The sequence below is a fragment of the Capsicum annuum genome, unplaced genomic scaffold, assembly GCF_002878395.1.
Source record: "Capsicum annuum cultivar UCD-10X-F1 unplaced genomic scaffold, UCD10Xv1.1 ctg2798, whole genome shotgun sequence".
NCBI classification, from domain to species: domain Eukaryota; kingdom Viridiplantae; phylum Streptophyta; class Magnoliopsida; order Solanales; family Solanaceae; genus Capsicum; species Capsicum annuum.
Window position 1 is genome coordinate 342,350 of NW_025834382.1, and position 9,119 is coordinate 351,468.

The following is a 9,119-nucleotide window of genomic DNA, read 5'->3' on the forward strand; positions in this document are numbered from 1 at the left end:
CTTGAATTATAACTATTATCATATGAAAATTCAATTAGAGGCAAATGGCCAAACCTACTACCACCATAATCAATCACACAGGCTCGCAACATATCTTTCAAAGTCTGAATAGTCCTTTCGACTTGCCCATCTGACTACAGGTGAAAAGTTGTACTAAGACTCACTTTAGTCCCCAAACCACACTGAATAGATCACGAAAAATGCCACGAGAACTGAGTACCATAATAAAAAATAATTGAGACAAGCACACTATAAAACTTTACCACTTCTTGAAGGAAAAACTTTGCATAATCCTAGGAAAAATAGGTAGTCCTCACTAGCAAAAAGTGAGCAAACTTAGTCATCCTACCCACGATAACCCAAATAAAGTCACACTGATTCTATACCACGAAAGGCTAGTAATGAAATCCCTATTAATTATATCTCATTTTCACATCAGCAATTCAGTCTCCTGAAGTAGCCCACCAAGACTCAGGTGTTTCACATTCACCTGCTGACACACCACATACTTAGCCACAAAGTTAGCAACATCGCATTTTATGTTGTTCCACAAATACATCACCTTAAGATCATGATACATCTTTTTATAACGGGATGAACTATATATCATGACTCATGAGCCTTGGCTAAAATCCTACCTCGTACTCCATCCATAAAGAGAACACACAACCTCTTTTGGTACCTAAAAATACCATCTTCACCAATCTCAAAAACCATTACCTTCGGCTTAGCCACATCATCCTTGATTTTTATCAAAACAGGATCTAGTACCTACTTCTCTTTTATTTCTGAACAAAGAGATGACTGTGACACCTATTGTACAAACACACCCCTATCCTCAAATCTAAGAAACAAACTCCAAGGTTAGACAAACGGTAAACGTCCTTTACTAATTCCCGCTTATCTTTAACCATGTGCGACAAGCTTCGCATAGACAACCTGCTAAGAGCATCAGCAACCACATTAGTTTTATATCGATGGTAGTGAAGACTCATATCATAGTCCTCAGCAACTTAAGCTACCTCTTATCCCTGAGATTAAGCTTTTTATGAGTGAACACCTATTGTAATCTCTTATGATCGGAAAATATATCAACATGGACCACATACAGGAAATGATGCCAAATTTTCAACGCAAACACTACAGTTACCAATTCTAAGTCATGATTACGATAGTTTTTCTCATGAACCTTCAACTGTCTAGAGACATAAGCAACCACCTTACCATATTGCATCAATACATAGCCTAAAACAACTCGAGATATATCATAATAGATGACAAAACCCTAGTACCCTTTAGGAAAGTGAAGATAGGAGTCGAAGTTAACTTATCTCTTAACTTCTCAAATCTACCCTCGCAAGCATCCAACCATAGGAACTTCACCTTATTCTGAGTCAACTTGGTCAGGGTAGTAGTAATAGAAGAAAAACACTCCACAAACCTCATTAATACCCATCTAAACCCAAGAAACTCTAAATATTGGTTGGAGTCATGGATCTAGGCCACTTTTTAACCACAGCAACTTTCTGAGGATCTACCATAATCCCCTCACTAGACACGACATGACCTAGAAAAGTTATGGCATTCAACTAAAATTAATATTTAGAGAACTTAGCGTACAACTACTGATTTTATAAAGTCTGCAACACAAGACAGAGTTAATTGGCATGATCCACCTCGCTCTTAGAGTACACCATAATGTCATAAAAGAAGACAATAACAAACAGATCTAAAAACTGACAAAATACCCTATTCATCAAATCCATGAATGCGGCTAGGGCATTGGTCAACCCAAAAGACATTACCAAGAAATCAAAATGCCCATACCGGGTATAAAAGGCTATCTTAGGGATATCCACCTCCCTAATCTTTAACTAATGAAACCCGAATCAAAGATTGATCTTAGAGAAGAATTTATCACCTTGAAGCTAATCAAAGAGATCATTAATTTTCAGTAGAGGGTACTTATTCTTTATCATTGCCTTGTTCAATTGTTGGTAATCAATTCAAATCCAAATAAAACCATCCTTCTTTTGTACGAACAAGATAAGTGTACCCCATGGGGACACACTAGGATGGATGATACCCTTGTCTAAAAGTTCCTTTAGTTTTTCCTTGAGTTCTTTTAACTCGGTAGGAGCTATTCTATTTGGGGGAATAAAAATAGGCTGAGTGTTCAGAACAAGGTCAATACCAAAGTCAATCTCCCTATCGGGAGGGATACCAGGAAGGTCTTCAAGGAAGACCTCAGGGAACTTATTTACCATAGAAACAGAATGTAAGAAAGGACCTTTTGAGTTTGAATCTTTAACCCAGACTATAAACCTTCCCTTAAGAGTTAGGGAACCACCCTCCTACTCAAAAATTATCACATTAAGGAATTTGAACACAACCTTACGGGTTCAACAGTCTAAAGATGCATATCATGAGTGAAACCAGTCCATTCCCTGAATAACATCAAAATTAACCATGTCCAACTCTACCATGTCCACCAGAGTTTCTTTACTATGTAAAGATACCACACACCCCTATAGACTCTTCTAATAACCACAAAGTTTTCAACTGTGGTAGAAACAGAAAAAGTGTCCGACAGAGACTCAGGACGAAAACCAAAATGCATACCCAAAAATGAGGTCACATAAGAGAGAGTGGACCTCATATCAAGTAAACAATTCATATCATGGGAAAAGAGTTTTAACATAATAGTAACAATATCTGAAGACGCCTCAGACTCTTGATGAGTAGTAAGAGCATAAAGGCAGTTCCAACCATTGCCTAAGCCAAATATAGCACCCTTTGGTGCAGGAGACGAAGAAGAGGCAATAGGAATCGTGTTTTCCCCAGAAGCAACTCTAGAGGGAAAATTCTGTTGCATATGTCAAATCTGACCACACATAAAACATTGGTTCCTCCCCTTCTTACACTGACCATGATGATGCTGACCATATAATCTACAGGGAGGGTAGGATAGTGCTGATTGGGCCCCACTAGCCTGAGATTAAGAACTTTATCCCTGGAAGCATCACTACCCTAAAAATGTCTATATCCCGACCACTTCAGGTAGGGAGCACTAGCCATAGAGTAGGAGTTAAGACTTCTCTAGCTCTTCCTCTTAGGCCATTTCCCACTCTACAGTTGGCCCCCACTCTGTTCTAAAAATCAAGACCTCTTACTCTACCTCTTACTAATCTTAGACTATTTTTTCTCTTCTTTGACCAATTGCATATAGATAACCAATTTAGAGATGTACATGTCCTTGATCAAATAGGTAGCCATACTCTCAAGGATCAACTCAAGAGACAATCCTAAAGCAAACTTTCTAATCCAATCCCTCATATTAGATACTAATTCAGGAGAATATCTGGACAACTAATAGTACTTTAAAACAAACTCCTTGACTATCATCCTTTCTTGCTTCTAGTTAACAAATTCTTCTACTTTAGCTTCCATCAACTCCTGAGGAAAGAAACAGCACAGAAACATACAAGAGATATTATCCTTCAAGGCAAAACCAATATCCTCACCTTTCGACTATTCCTACTCTTCGTACCACTGGTACGCCATATCCTTAAATAGGTAGATAGCAAACTCTACACCATCAACTTCTGAAGTATTCATAACCTAGAAAATTTTCTCCATATCATTAATAAAACTTTGAGGATCCTCCTCAACCTTTGTACCATTAAATATCAGAGGATGAAACCTCATGAATTATCCAACTCTAGTAGCCTCACATAAACCCATAGCAATACCAGCAGAACCTGACTATTATGACTAAGATATCACCAACTGGGTCAATAGGTTAATGGAGTGTTGAAAATCAGCATTAGTAACCTCCCCTATAGGCGACTCGGTATGAGTGTCACCCTTAGGAGTAGGATTAGTACGAACAGGTTGAAACCCACGAGGATAGTCAGATACAGGGACCCTTGATCAGGTCTAGACCTTAAAAGTTGGACAGGCTCTCTCCACATTATCCCTAAATAAGACGAAAGAGTTTAGAAAAACATCAGATCTTCTTAGAGGCATGATCTAAAAGATAAGCCAACAAAATTAAAAAAATCTAAGACCTTAGACTCTATAGCTCAAAATTAAGAAAACAAGAAAGGGAAACAGTCCAAAATCTTATAGACTTTCTCTCTTAAGTGTATCATGCTACATACCCATAAAAGAAACTCTACTTGACACGGCTTTATGGATAACCAATGGACTAAAAACTATGCTCTGGTGCCAACTTTTTCACGACCCAAGCTAGGTTCTAACCATAATGGGTACCTCAAGTCCCACATAGACCGGAGATAACCCCCTTTAACAAACCAAGTCAGCTCAACAACCTTAAGTGTCGGATGAATTCTGAACATATAACAAGTTAGTAGACAATAACACTATTATCAATTTAGGAAATATCTAAACCATTCATAGCCACAGTATACGCAAGTCCATAGTAATCCACAAATCCTCTATAAATTCAAAGTCAATAAAGTGTAGGGATATACCCCCAACAATAGCCAAAAACCAACTCTAAACAAAGTCTAAAACATAGTATTTACCGACTATAAAATGAAACCTTTTAAAGTGTGGAATCTTCCCACTTCAAGGTAAATTCATGAACTACTCGAACACCTAGTCACTGCATAGGAAATAAAGAAGAAGTTCTGGTCAATCTATCACATGGGTATATAGCACCCAAAGATGGTTAGCGGTTGGAGAGATACCATGTAACTCAGGGATAAGGATAAAATAGTGCCATCATTCAAAACTAAATCAAACCATCATATGAAATCATATGTATATATATATATATATATTGTTCCAAGAAAGGTATTGATCCTTAGAAATGACTTTCAAAATATTAACCTGGGTTGTTTAGCATAACCGTCATGAACAAGGCACTGATGGTTTATATGGGTCCATCTCTCCCCTAGCTAAAAGTTCCCTAGGGCATGTAGCTACACGAACTAGAGAGTATTCATATCCATATAAACCATTATAGGGAAATCAAACCTCCCAACATAATCATGGTGACTTAAGAATCAATGTATACAATATACGGGACTCAAACCTTCCATTTATATATTCATTCGGGGGGCTCAAACCACTTGATCATATAGAAACCTGCACCTGCTAGTGCAGTTTCCAGTGTTAGTTCTTCGGACTCTACTTTCTTGGATCGTCTACATATCCCACTTTTAAAGACCAATTTAAAACATTCATTACACATGTACTCAATCATTAATCAAATTACTTACCAAAGGCATCTTGTTGGTGTCATTATACCAACCCTACTTGCAAGATTAAAACATTCCATTACCATTATCATTCAACTTTGGGACTCGAACCCATTGTTTAAACAAAATATCAATTTAACTCAACATGTAGGAACTTTAACCTATTTAACTAATTAAACTACCAAGATTACAATTCAAAACCATTTATGAGCCATAATGTCTTTATGAAACCATTTACCAACCATCAATATTTATGGGCCAATGTGATAGTTCAAAACACAATTCATATGTGACAAGATTCTTCTCATTGACATTTTCACAGATGGTTGAGGGTATACCATTATCAAACATTATTCAAGCCATAAAGCATTAAATTCGGGTTAACATGAGCCCTTATTTTAAATCATTATTCCCAATCACCCATATGTGCAAAATCATTATTATAACATGCATAAATAAAATGAAATCATGAGAGAACAATACCTAACATTATGCATTCAAACCCTCATCCATGGATTTCAAACCCCCTATTAATGAATCATTAATAATTATTAAAACACATGATTTTTATGAACTAACAATGAAGGAAGAGACATATGCCTGAGTTATGAAGATTCACAAAGAGATTTCAACCCTTAAGCCTCTAGATGACCACTTTGATAAAACCCTAGCTCAATCATCTTGGGAGGTTTTTAGAGGGTGTTTTATGGAGTGTTTTGATCTGCTAATGTGAAGAATTAAAGGCTGAAAAAGAGTTGCAAGATGTAGGGTATTAAGAGCTTAGGGTGGGAATTATCCAAAATACCCTCAGCTTAAAATTTGTAAAAAAATGCAGAAGGGTACGGTTGGACCTCTTAACTCGTATACATATCATACAAGTGGTACCCTCAACTTGTAACTTGATTAGAAAGTTGTACACCATATTCTTTCCATCATACGACTCCCTTAGCCTAACTCATACCATCACCATACGACTAGTATCCTTCAAGTCAAACCCTAAGTAGGATATCTAGGCTAGATACTGGACAACATACGATTAGGCACTATACTTCTTATATCCTGAACATATGACTCGTATGGAGTCTTTTCATACCTTGAACAGAACATGTCTAATATGAAACTGACCAACATACGACTAGGGTCCTTGACACGTACCCATACGATTCATGGTTCAAGGAATGATGATTAACAGGTTCAAAACTAAAGAAAATTGGCAAAGGCCAAAGTTCGGGGTGTTTCACATAACCTTTTACTGACCCACATAATCTTTAATTTGAATATATATGGAATCCAGTGCTTGCATCTCCTTAATGTCATCCCTAAGAGATGATTTAAGTACTTCCTAGATGCTTACTTCTCCATCATCGAAGTCCAAAAGGTAAACTCCCAAATTGGCCAGTTAGTGAATATGTTTCACCAATCCTCTTTTCTCCTCCTCCACATGTGACATACTTCCCATGGATAAACTGCTAAAAGCATCAGCAACAACGTTAGCTCCACATGTAGGCTCATATTATAGTCCTTAAGCAGTTCGAGCCACCGCCTCTGCCCAAAGTTCAATTTTTTCTACTTGAACATATATTGCAATCTCTTATGGTTTGAGTAAATATCCACATGAAACCTATACAAATAGTGATGCTAAATTTTCAAAGAAAAGACCACAACCGCCAACTCTAGATCATGAGTCAAATAATTTCTCTCATGACCCTTAAGTAGCCTATAAGAATAAGCTACCACTTTCTCGTGCTATATCAAAACCCAAACCATTCCTATGCGAGACGCATCAAAATACACAACAAACCCCTCTAAACCCTTGGGTAGGGTCAAAATAGTGTAAAAGTCAACTTATCCTTTATCTGCCCAAAACTACCCTCACAAGAATCAGATAATAGAACTTGTTCTTTTTCTAAGTCAACCTTGTAAGTGGAGAAGCAATAGATAAGAAACTCTCTCAAACCTCTTATAATAACCTTCCAAGCATAAGAAGCTCCTAATATCGATTGGAGTCGAGGGGCTAGGCCACTTCTTAGTCAGCTCAATCTTTTGTATATCTACCTTGATATATTCAATGGATACAACATAACCAATAAAAGTCAAATCATTAAGCAAAAATTCAAACAACTTCTGATCATTTAAGATCTGGAACACAATTCGAAGGTGATTTGCATAATCCTCCTAACTTTTGGAATACACCAAGATTTCATCATTGTAAACTATATGAACAAATCTAAGAACTATCTAAACATCCGATTCATAAGGTCTATAAAAGCAACTAGATCATTAGTCAACCCAAATGACATAACTAGGAACTCATAGTGGCCATATCATATTTGAAAATTAGTCTTGGGAATATTAACCTTTGAAATTTTAAAATGGTGATAGCCCAAATGGAGATCTATTTTAGAAAAACATTTGGCACACTAAAGCTGATCAAAAGGTGATCAATTTTAGGAAGAGGGTATTTATTTTTCAATGTGACCTTATTCAACTGACGATAGTCTATACACATTTAGAGAGACTCATCCTTCTTTTACACGAAAAGCATAGGAGCACCCCAAGAAGAAACACTAGGATGGATAAAAACCTTATTGAGGAGATTTTTTAGTTCCTTTAACTTTGTCGAAGCCATCCTATTGGAAGAAATGAAAATAGGATGAGTATCTAATAGAATATAAATTCCAAAGTCTATTTTCCTATCGGGAGGAATCCCAGGAATATCATCGGGAAAAACTTTAGGAAATTTATTTACTATAGAAAATAGTCTGCAGGGAAAGACTTTTAGAGTTAGAATCCTTAATTTGAACTAGATTATACAGATACCCCTTGGATATAAATTTCTGATCCCTAAGGTAAGAAATAAATTTCCCTTTTGGTACTAGGGAATTCCCCTCCCATTCGATTACCAGTTCATTAGGAAAATGAAAAGCAACCTTTCAAGGCCTACAATCCAGAGAAGCATAGCACGAATGAAGCCAATACATCCCCATGATCACATTAAAAAGCACCATAGCAAGATTTATTAGATCTACCACTGTCTCCCTATGAAAGATGGACACCACACAACCCCTATAGACTTTTCTTGCAACAATAGGTAGAAATAAAAAGGGGTCAGAAATACTTTTAGGACCAAAACCTAAGTGTACATCCATATAAGGAGTCACATAAGATAGGGTTGAACCCAAATCAAGAAAACAATAAATATCAAGAGGAAAAAGTTATAACATACCAGTGACATTCGAGGATGCCTCAAATTCCTGTGAGTAAAGAGTGCATAAAGGTAATTTTTACCAGCTCTCATCCCTAAAGTAGTACCTTTAGTAGTAGGAGATAAAGAATTAGTTTCTTGGGCCTTGCTATCCCCAGATGTACCCATCGCTAAAGGACAATTTCATTGCAGGTGGCCAAGCTGGACATAATTAAAGCATAAATTTCTATACTCCTTACAATAACCATGATGCAACTGCCAACAAAAATGGCAAGGATGGTAAGTTGGGGCCGATTGAGCTCCACTAACTTGAGATTAGGCACCTTGTACCTTAAGACCATTGCTAGACTAAAGTCTTAGGATAGGATCACTAGCTGATGATTATGAATTTCCCCAATTCATCTTCTTAGGCCATTGGCTACCATCCCTTCAACTATTCTACTAGTTTTTTCCTTTCTCTGTATACTTAAATTTTTATTATGCCTTTCCCTCAATTCTATCTGTGTCTTCTTCTCATTCTTCAGCTGTTGTAAATAAACTACTAGACTTGAAATATTTATGTCATTATTTAGCATAGTTGCCTTACACTCTAACAATAAGTCATGAGACAAACCTGAAGAAAACTTCCTCATCATAGACCTCATATTAGACACAAAATCAGGAACATAATGGGATAATTTAGTGAA